The sequence below is a fragment of the Micromys minutus genome, assembly GCF_963924665.1.
Source record: "Micromys minutus genome assembly, chromosome: 4".
Classification (NCBI taxonomy): Eukaryota; Metazoa; Chordata; class Mammalia; order Rodentia; family Muridae; genus Micromys; species Micromys minutus.
Genome location: NC_137973.1, coordinates 2,574,162 through 2,585,822, shown reverse-complemented (window position 1 = coordinate 2,585,822; position 11,661 = coordinate 2,574,162).

Sequence of the window (11,661 nt, the reverse complement as noted above, 5' to 3'; positions counted from 1 at the left end):
TCAAAAATAACAAAAGCAAAACCACCCTCAAACCACTTTAATGTATGTATTAAAATCTTCCTGACAGTGTAAGCCTCTCTCACAAGCCCAACAATATTTTGCTAACTGTTGGGACTTGGCCTAACAATGGAGTCCTTCAAGGGGAATTCTGAAGACTTGTGAGAAAACTCCAAGGAAACAAGAGTCTTGTGACCTAAGTTTCTTCAAAAACACAGAATTGTTTCTGAAATGTGCTTTCGTGCCTCCCATGTATTGCAGGTAGTAGTGAGCCTGCTCCAAGTATTGGCTACAGCTGGGCGTTGTTCCTTGTTTATATGCCTCTTTAGTAAAACATGTTTTTGCCACACGTCCTTGTGATTGTAAACTTTGTAGGTGACTTGTCTTAAACCTCAGAGTATAAACCATCTGATGCTCTGAATAAAGTTTGGCTACTGCATGAGATTTTAGTCTGCCTCATCTTTACACCACAATATTCCAGGTTTACACTGCCAACTAGAGTGGCTAAAATCCTTGAAAATCTATATAAAAAGGTTTTTGTGTTTTGTTTTGTTTTTGTTTGTTTTGTGGTTTTGATTGAGTCTCATTACATGGCACTCACTATGTGGACTCTGCCTCCCAAGAGCCACCATGCCAGCCAAGAAAAAAAAAAAAAAAAACCCAAAACATTGTGATACCACCAACAATCAGACAGAAAAGGCCCAAAGGCTCTCTTGGCCTCTCCTGCCCTTGTGCTCTTGCAGCCTTGCTCTCCCCTTTCCCTTCCCCCCTCTGTCCCATGTGCTCATGGCCGGCCTCTACTCCTCTACTTCTCTCTCTCTCTCTGTCTCTACCACCCTCTTAACTCTCCCATGACCTGAATAAACTCTATTCCGTACTAAAAAAAAAAAAAAAGAAAAAAAAAAAAAAAAAGAAAAGAAAAGGCCCAAAGAACTGGCTTCATATACAATGCATACTACAGGCGTCTGTCTTGGTTACTTTTCTATTGCCTTGACTGTTGGAGTCTAAGAGTCACCCCACAAACCACACAAATATTGATCTTAGACAGGGACGGTCTATTAAACACCCACTCTGAGACTGATCGATTAGAGAGGGCCGTAACTTAGAATTTGGGGGCTGAGGCTTCGACCCTGAACATCTTTCTGCATCAGCTTATAGAGGCGAAGTCCACAAAAACAAAACCAAAAAACCCACAATGAGAGCATACACAGGTGCTGGAAGTACTGCCCAGTGGTCAGCCCTGACTCAAGCCACTTTAATTTGATGGCTTCTACATAAAGCTTATAGCTGTGGAATTTTTTAAGATTAACAAACCTCATAACATAGTGAACATAACGGTATGTTATATGGTCAGCATGACCCTACTGAGTCACGCTATGTTTCTATGTTAATGACTGGCAGTCATATTACAGCAACAGTATGAAATAGCTGGATGACATGAAATAAAATGGCTACAGTTATGCTGGGGACACAGACCTCAGCATTGACAATACACCATGACTAAGGTTTGGGGTTCATGGATCTAAGTGGTTAAAGTCCATGACCGTCATGGTGGGGCATGGCAGCAGGTGACAGTCACAGTCCTGGAGCAGTAGCTGAGAGCTTACATTTTGATCCACAATCACAAGGCAAAGAGCTAAGTGGGAATGGCAAGGGCGTTTGAAAGCTCAAAGCCTACCTCCAGCTGCACACCTCCTCCAACAAAGCCACAACTTCTAATAGTTCCCAAAGAGCTCAACCAACTGTGGACTAAGTATTCAAACATGTGAGCCTATGGGGCCCATTCTCATCCAAACTTCCAGAGTCCACTCTGCATTTAGCATTAGCAGCTACCTGATTCCTTGTTTAAAACCCAAGAAGAGGGTTCTGAGCCTCTAGGCATTAATTTCTGTTGAGTTCCCTGAAATTCGGAAGCATCTGTGTGTGTGGATGTAGTTTTGCATCCTTACTTATTTTGGAGAAGAAACCTGTATTTTAGTTTTTGTTTCCTGCTCCCAATACCTCAATAACTTTCGTCTTGTTTTTTCATAGAAGTTAACATTTAAGTTCTTGCATTTTATTCTTTTTCCTTTCGGCACATATAATTCAGTGGTCTCTGACATTTTAGCTATTACACTGTTGCCTTTCCGAGTATGACATGGGATGATCTGGCTTTTCAGGTATTTCACCCAGACTAATCTCCCCTTGATACAGGGACATTAGGGAAAAATAAGCAGGAAGATCCTTAAATGGACTCCATTGGCTAACGTCTTGTTCTGTACCTAGTAGTAACACCTTGAAGGTCTTGTGGTTTCTGGAGGAGAAATTTCATTGGCTAGCAGTTTTTTGTTTTTGGTTTTTTTGTTTTTTTTTTTTTTTTTTTGGATCTACAGATCTACTTTATTGGGTTTATCACTGGTCTATGTTACAGACCAGTTTTTCTTTTTAACAGTACAAAAGCCAAGATATACTGGATAACCTCAGACACTTTGGATCTTTGTCCCTGTGGCTAGCTCTATAAAGCCTATTTGGAAAAAGTCTCAATTAGCCCAGATTGCTGAGCAAAACTGTTTCCTTTGTACGAGTTGCTTGTGCCATGACTCAAAGCATGATTTTTCCAAAATACAGTACCTAGGCCTAGGCACACTCAATATTTTAAGGTGAAAGAAATTAAAAACAAAACAACAAATAAAAAATGCAGAAACGGGAGTGTGAATTTCTGGCCTCCTCGGGTTTACATTTTATGGTAGCAGATCCAGAGATATTCATTCTGAGATAAACTAAGTCGGTGTATCTCCTCTACGGTATTAGCAAGTGTCAAACAATTCTACAAAATATTAAATATTCAAAATCAGTATTACTACATTTATTCATATTTATTATTACTACTTTGAATTATGTTTATGTGTGCCTGTCTGTGGGCATGTGCATGTGTGGGGTGTTTGTGGAGGCATCTGTTCTCCTGGAGATGAGGTAGAGGGGAGTGTGAGCTGCCTGACATGGGTACTGTGAACCAAGCATTGCAGGAACAGTGTGTGCTTTTAACTGCTGAGCCACCTCTCCATTCCCAATCTTACTATTCTTGTTGGAAGCACGCCTTCCAAGGCTTATTTTCTTGTAAAGAAGTGAATATGTAGGCGAAGAGGGTGACTTGACACCTGTCGCTCTGGCTTCCTTATGAAAGGATTCTGTAAAGTCTGTTGGATGTCCCACATGCTAGCGCCATCCGCTGGTACCATTCCACAGTGCCTGAAGCTGTGGCCAAAACAGTCATTTATCAATAGTTGCTTTTGCCAAAAACATTGGCTGTTCACTTGGACCCACAGACAACACAAAGCTTTGTGAAAGCCTGGTTTGTGCCTTTACCTTGTGCCTGTCTCTTTTGGGTCAGGTCATCTGCTTAACTGTTTGAGTCATTAATCATTCAAGGAGTGTTTGTCTAACCTATCTCATCCACCTTTAAGGCAGAGGGGACTATGATAAGTCATTGTTCTAAATTTGTAGTTAACTTGGATTTCAAATAGAGAAAAACCTCATGGGAAAGAACCCTGCCTCCCCCCCCCACCCTCCCAGAAGATGGCAATTATACTTGAGTATGGCGGCCCTGTAGTAGACACAATCTCCCAAAGACCACTTTGGACCACCCTGAAGACACCTGCGACAAGAACCGGTGGGACACTCTGACCGGGATGACTCAATTATACATATCTCCTGCCGGGCTTAATCCTGGCAGAAGCAGAGACAGGCATTTCTTTGAGTTCAAGGCCAGCCTAGTCTACCAAGTAAGTTCCTGGATAGCTGGGGTTATATAGAGACCCTGTTTCAAAAATAACTAAAGAAAAAAGGTTTTGACCAATGCCCTGGAGACAGATGTGGGCCATTAGAATCCTTTATTTATTGTCCAACGTGGCTACATCGGATAAGTCATACCTCTCTGCCTTCCCTCCCTGCTCAGCTCTTCGTCTGATCTACTGAGGATGAGTGGCTGGCTCAACCTAACCTGCTTCAGCTGCTCAAAACCAGGAACAGATCATCATGTCCAGTCGTTTGCCGGCTTTTTGAGACGTACTCATGTATCTCAGGCTGGCCTAGAACTTGGTATGTTTCTTAAAATGGCTTTGGGCTTCCGATTCTCCTGTCTCCATTCCTGAGTGAGGAATACGGGCACGTGCTGCAGTAACCTCTCCAGCCCAAAAGAGCCCGTGCAAAGAAAACACAACTCAGTTAATATGAATACAAGCTGTGCGTCTCTGTTCCCCAGCTATGAGATCCCTTACCATTTCCGGTTCCTCCGGGCCACGAGCTTCAGCTTCATTTTCCTTCCACCTCCTCTTCCTCTGTCCTCCCCCACCTCTTCCCACCTTCTCCCTCAAACTCTTCAGCTCCCCCTTCCCTTCCCCTGCTCTAATCACATCTCTCACCTCTAGTTTACAAGTTTACAAGTCTGTCATACATCTTGTCTGTGGAATATTGACACTGACATCAGCTATATTATGATTAATGGTGAGCAAAGCAGAAGAGAAATGGGTACAAAATGTACACATATACATGAACCAGAAGTGTCAGTGCTCCGCTGCTAACTGCACAGCCCCACGCAACACCCAGCAAAGGAAGAGAGACAAGAGTCTCCTTACGGTCCTGATGGTTTTTCTCTTTTCTGTTAAAAAGTTACTCAGTATGTGTGTTTGTGTGCACACACACTAGAGAGTGGGGAAGGGAGGGAGAGAAAAGAAACACACGTGTGTATATACCACAGGGCATATGTGGAGGTTAGAGGACAACGTGTGGGAGTAATTCTGTCCTATCATGTAGGTTACAGGAGTCAAACATAAATCACAGGGGTTAACATAGAGATACACGGGGAAAGAGTATGGACTGTTCAAGGGAGAATGCCTTAGCACTGACTTTCGGTGGCCAATGGGTTATATCTCAAAGGTTGCTAAGAACATCCCCCCCATATCCTATTCATTTTAAATAAATGAGATCATAGGGTGGCTCCCGAGGTGCCTTAGAATTGTAGCTTGATTAAGTAAAAGGGGAAGCCACTTGTGTTGCACAAGGTGGGTTTTGGTGAGGCTTTCATCTGGAAGGCAGCAAGGTCTCAAGCAATTCATCGCTAATTGATAGTCTTGCTTCTCAACTGATGATGGGGTTCCACCAGACTTTGAGGCATAGAGCAACTTTCTCTTACCACAATTTAACCTCAGTCTGTCTATCTTGCTTTATCAAGACTGTCTTAAAACAAAAGGGCAAAACAAAATTTAAAAAGCAGAATAAGAAAACAAAGGAAGGGAAGGGGAGGGGGAGGGAAGGAGGGAGAGAAAAAGGAACCCAACAGAATACACTATCTGCTTGCAATACAAATCTGAACTTGGGAAGAGAAAAAGCCTGTGATTACTTAGTCTTATTACCATCTTGGGGCTTCTCAAATCACACCAGTAGAAAGGAGCTTACACAGAAGTCCAATTCTGGCAGATTCTTCCACACTGTCTGAAGAGATTGTAGAGGCTGAAGGCATTATTCTGCTACTATTTATGTGGAATTTTGATGTAATAATGTCTTTTGAGATGAGGCTAGCTTCAAACTGATAATTTTTCCTTTGTTTCCCAAACTGTAGGCTTACAGGTACACAGATAGAGGAAAGGCAATTCATAGTCAGAGGCTCCTTAGAACAGCAGTTCTCGACCTGTGCATCCCATGACCCCTTTGGCAAGCCTCTATGTTCAAAACTATTTACACTATGATTCATAATAGTAGCAAAATTATAATTAGCAAGTAGCAATGAAAATAATTTTATGGTTGGGGTCACCACAATAGGAGAAGAGATATTAGAGTATCTCAGCATTAGAAATGTCAAGAACCAGTGCCTTATAGTCTGTTTCCTGGCTCCGATAAATAAATGAAAGGGTTTTTTGTTTGTTTGTTTGTTTTTGGTTCAGAAGTGTGATTCTTGAGTCTAGTGCCATTGTGGGACATGTGACTCCAACAAACCTCATTATGTTGTTGGCATGTGGCCATCTGACATAAACTTAGAAAAAGGAAAGAAGGTATGTCATATTGAAACCATTTAGTCTGAAGAAAAAAGTTTCACTTTCCTATAAAGCCTCAGTCTTATCCCAAACACCTCCTCCCCAAATTCATGAATGAAAGAATGAAATGGAGTATTTTTGACCTAAAACCTATTTTTCTTTTTGGTGGATTTTGTTGTTGTTTTTGAGACAGTCCTCACTGCTGAGTAGCCCTGGCTGGCTTGGAAGTCACTCTGTAGCTCAAACGGGTCTTGAACTCACAGAGATCCACCTTACTCTGCCTCCAGAGTACTGGGGTTGAAATCATGTGCCACTGTGCCTAGCCTCTCCCCACAACACTCCTGTGTGTGTGTGTGTGTGTGTGTGTGTGTGTGTGCATGTGTGTGTGGTGTGTATGGTGTGTATGGGTGTATGTGGTGTGGTGTGTGTGTGGTGTGTGTAGTGTGTGTGGTATGTGTGTGTGTGATGTGTGTGTAGTGTGTGTGGTATGTGTTTGTGTGTGTGTATGTGTGTGTGCATGTGTGTGTGTGGTGTGTATGGTGTGTGTGGGTATGTGTGGTGTGTGTGTGGTGTGTGTGTAGTGTGTGTGGTGTGTGTGTGTATGTGTGTGTGGTGTGTGTATGTGGTGTGTGTGTAGTGTGTGTGGTGTGTGTGTGTATGTGTGTGTGGTGTGTGTATGTGGTGTGTGTGTAGTGTGTGTGGTGTGTGTGTGTATGTGGTGTGTGTATGTGGTGTGTGTAGTGTGTGTGGTGTGTGTGTGTGTGTAGTATGTGGTGTGTGTGTGTGTGTGGCATGTGTGTGGTGTATGTGTGTGTATGTGTGTGTGGTGTGTGTGTATGTGGTGTGTGAATCTGTGCACTTGAGTCTCAAAGGTGGCTGTGGAGACCAGAAGAAAGTATTGGACCCCAGTGCTGGAGTTACAAATAGCTGTGAGCCACTGGATGTGGATGCTTAGAACAACCTTGGGTCCTGGGCTCCAGCCCTCACTCCTAACTGCTGAGTCCTATTGGTAGCCCCAATGAACCTATTTTTCTCACCTAAGCCTTCCTCTTCAAATCCCATGATAAAGGTTTTCTTTAACTGATCATTTAAGGAAAACAATGCTGAGTTACAATAACATTCATTTCAGTTCCTGCCCAGCATGTTTGAAGGCCTTGGTTTCATGTTTCAAACCAGAAAATAAGAAAAAAAATTCAATGTAAATAAATAAAACTAGCCTATGGTTTATTCTTTTTTCTCTTCCTTTTTTAAACTGTACTTTCTTTTTTTTACTATAACCTATTGTCTTCCTTAAAAATATTTGTTTATTTCATGTACACTGTTGATGTCTTCCAACACACCATAAGAATCCCATTACAAATGGTCATGAGAACTGAACTCAGGACCTCTGGAAGAACAGCCAGTGTTCTAACCACTGAGCAATCTCTCCAGCCCCCTAAACTGTACTTTCACCTTTACTATGTTTGTGTGGAAAAATCTAACCATTTGCTTTTTTGGCTAAGAAAACAAAGCAAAGCAGATGTTGGTTAATAAAAAGTGCACCCTACTTGAATTTCAAATGGAAAAAGTGTCCTTGTGTTATATAAATTGCTTCCTGCTGCTTTTCAAAACTCTAGGTTTCTGTTTGGTTTCAGTGCTTTCTTTATCATCTTCCAACATTTGTTTCAGTTTATTCCAGCACTTCATTGCCTGTCATCAAGGTACAGTATTCACACCGTGGAATCCACGACAGAAGTGTGCAGCCGCCAAGCTTCACTGTTATTCCCTCCTCTGAATAACGCACTCCCTTTAGACATCTTGTCTACCCCAAGCACTAGCCAGCAGAGGCTGGCTCTGAGGGAGGGCTTTCTAAAAACAAAAATCCCAGAGGGCCTTTCTAAAGTCCCTTGAGGAAAGGGCTCTGTTCTTCTCACACAATTTTGTTTCCTGTAAAATACTCAGGTCCCTCGAGGAGGAGGAAGAGGAGAAAAAGAAGAGGGAGAGAGGGGGTTCACTTTTCTTTTTTCTTTTATTTTTTATTTTTGCTTTACACTCAGGTTTATATATCCAACTCTCAATCCACAAACCCTCTACACAACAAGATTGCATCAAATAGACAAAGATACAAACTGCCTTTCTATATGAGATATTAGACCTGTAAAATCCTTAATGTTCATAGCTTTTTAACACCAATCAATCCTACCTGGGTCTAGCTGGTCCTTGGGAAGCTCCAGGTTGCTGTGATCTTCCCCCTCAGTCATCTGACCTCCTCAGACCACTCAGCCCTCTCTACTTCCCTCACCCCTCCCAGTCACTGACTTTCTTTTATCTTACTAATTAAAATGGGAAGGTTCAGTTCTAGTCATGTGACTAGGCAGCCCTTCTTGGGGAAGTGGAATTAACATTAAAATACAAACAGCTTCAGGACAATCTACATTTCCTCCTTTTTGATCCAGTTAAAAAGTTTTTCCCCAACAATAAGATGAATATAACTGTTACTATTTTACAATTTATAAATTATAAGACAGCCTTAACATCTAGCCTATCAATTTTGTCTATTAAATAAATCACCCTTTTATCTATTTTGAAAGACTATAATTCTATATCTGACTTATATCTCTGTTTTAGATTGTAAGTCATCTGAAAATCACTTTTTGAGATCTATATTAACTTTCTTAATGCCAAACAGCTGGTCCGGCTAAGAGGCAACCAGTCTGCAATGTCAGAAATCTCAGAATGACTAATATTACCTGATAATGAGAAGCACAAAACGGAGCCAATAAATAGAGACTGCTGCTGATCCTTGGACAGTCCCAACTCCTTCAAAACATTGGAGCATCAGTCTTCAGCCTTTTGACCCAGGATCATTTATGACAGACCTTTTAATGCAGAAATTTGAAGGCCTGATTCCGAAAAACTGTCCCTTTCTGGACAGTATTGCCTGTAGATGAATAAGGCAATTCTTGCCAAGTGGCTGTCTCACCACAACTGGAGCAACTCCATTGATGCTCAGTTTCATCTTAGAATCTAAGCAGGGGTGCTGTCAGGAGCAGACAGGTCTCTAGTCAAATGATCTTTAATTTAAAAAAAAAGTCTATAAATAACATATTCTGTGGACTTCTGACACCTTTGAAGATTATCTATCTACATAAAGCACCTTAATCTTTGGGTATCTTAAATTGAAATTGTCTTTTTAAAAAGGCACCTTTTTAATGACTCAGAACCATGAGCTTCTTATCTAGCCCTCAACTAGATTATTTAACCAACTAAATACAATGTTTAAACTTTAAATCTGTATCAAATCAACCTTTAGTACAGTAAAGATTATAACCTTAACTTTGTGTCAATTAGAAAGATACTTACCAATGAAAATAAGTCTTTAGCTTAGTTACCAAAATAGAATTATGACTGTATAATCAAATCTGGCTAATTCTTCCCTGTATTATTAGGACTATTTATAAATTCTTTATAAAACAACCTTACAATACCCACTTCCACCCCCCCCCAAAGTCCAGAGAATCAGGCAACAACTCATCATAAGTTTCTTCAAGCTGAATAGATGAGTGTTGAAAATTTAGAAGGGGGGAGGGGAATGAATTAGCCAGACAGGCCTCAAGAAAAAAAGCCACACTGATGGTTGTTGTAGTCTCAGATGTCTGGAATCAGACTAGTTCAGCATTCTGATGACAAGCTTTATAATAGTTGTACATTCTGAAGCATATATAAAACTCAACAAAAATTTTTTAGTATCAAGAGATATTTTGTTTGATTTTTTTTTAAATTCAGTTTTTCAGGTTGTCTACCTCTATCAAATCTAATCCAAATAACTGTGGAGGGCACATAGAGCTGGATCACACCTTTTAAAGATCCAAAAACAAAACCTTTCTCCCAAAATAGTATGTCCTTAAGTTGGCAACTAGAGTATCTTGTATCTTGTATTCTCTCCTACAGAAATAATATAAACACAAAACTCAACATCATATCTATTTTGAAACAATATAAACAATTAAGATAACTATAAATCCTCACTAGGTGGCATCTGAGGAGCCATGTGGCCTTAGTGGGTTAATTAACAAAACAAACTACTATCACTTACAAATCAATAAGTAAGCAATGTGTAAAACCAAGACCTTGATTTATGTAGTTTGATCTGTCTTGCTCTCAATCTGGAGTATCAGATCTTTAATTATTAATAACTTCCCTAATATCCATCTGTATTCACTCTTTTGGTTACAGACTTATCTTAGTTCTGAACTGCTGGTGAAAATTCCCATGTGATTCAGATAAATTCTCTCTTTCTTCTCTCTCTCTCTTTCCCTATCTCTTTTTCTTTCTCTTTTCTCTATCTCTCGATCTCTCTCACTTTCTCTCTCTTTATCTCTGTGTGTACCTGAGTTGCCTGCATTTTTTTGCCACAGGACACTGCAGCCTGTCAGCAAAGGCTGTCTCTTTAAGGTTCTGTACCCGCAAATCCCACATAAATACAACTCTACAGCCCATTGTTTTTCACTCAGGTTTATATATTCAACTCTCAATCCATGTCTTAGTCGGGGTTTTTATTCCTGCACAAACATCATGACCAAGAAGCAAGTTGGGGATCTAGGGACACAGGCCTGGAGAGACTGCCCTGTGAGTGGCCAGGACTCAGAAACATGTGGGCCAAGAGTGCGAAAAGTGCGGCCCTCTGATTGGTTCAGGGGAGCATGAACCCTGGAATAGGGACTTGCCAACCGCCCAGAAAGCCTTCGCAGGCAGACCAAACACTCAGGCCATTTGCCACTGGAAACAGCGAAGATTCAGGGACATAGGCCTGGTAGGACTGCACTGTGAGTAGCTGGGGCATAGAGAGGGCTAGGCCTAGCGCGCGGTGCGGCCCTCCAGTTGGTCCAGGGAGCAGGAACTCTGCCATAGGGACACAGTGTCCACCCGGAAGACCCTTGCGTGCAGACCAAACATTCAAGCCATTTGCCAACTAAAACAGCGAAGATCCAGAGACAAAGGCCAGGTACACGGGAGAGACAGGAACCAATCACTGACAACAAGGCCACATATAATCACAAACAACAAGATGGCAAGAGAAAGAGAAAGAACTTACCCAATGGAAACCAAAACAACCTGGCAACATCAGAACCTAGCTCTCCCATCACAGCAAGCAGCAGAACGCCAAACACTCCAGAAAAAGAAGACTCAGACTTGAGATCATACCTCAAGATCATGATGGAGATCTTTGAGAAGAGCATGAATAATCCACTTAAACAAGAACGGTAGGAAAACCATAAAGAAAAAAAGTGAAGCTTTTAAAGAAGAAACACACACACACACACACACACACACACACACACACACACACACACAACCACTCCAAGAAATCAAAGAACTAGAAGAAAACAGAACCAAAGAGATGAAGAATTTGAAGAAAAAATTGAAAATGAAGATGGAAAAAATAAAAAAAATAAAATAAAAGAGACAAACCTGGAGGTAGAAAACCTAAAAACAAATTCAGGAGTCACAGATGCAAGCATCTCCAACAGACTACAAGAGATATAAGAGAGAATCTCAGGGGCAGAAGACAACATAGAAAACACAGACAAAACAAGTCAGAGAAGATGCAAAACCCAAGAAGCTCCTAACCCAAAATGTCCAGGAGAACCAGGACACAATGAGTAGACCAAACCTA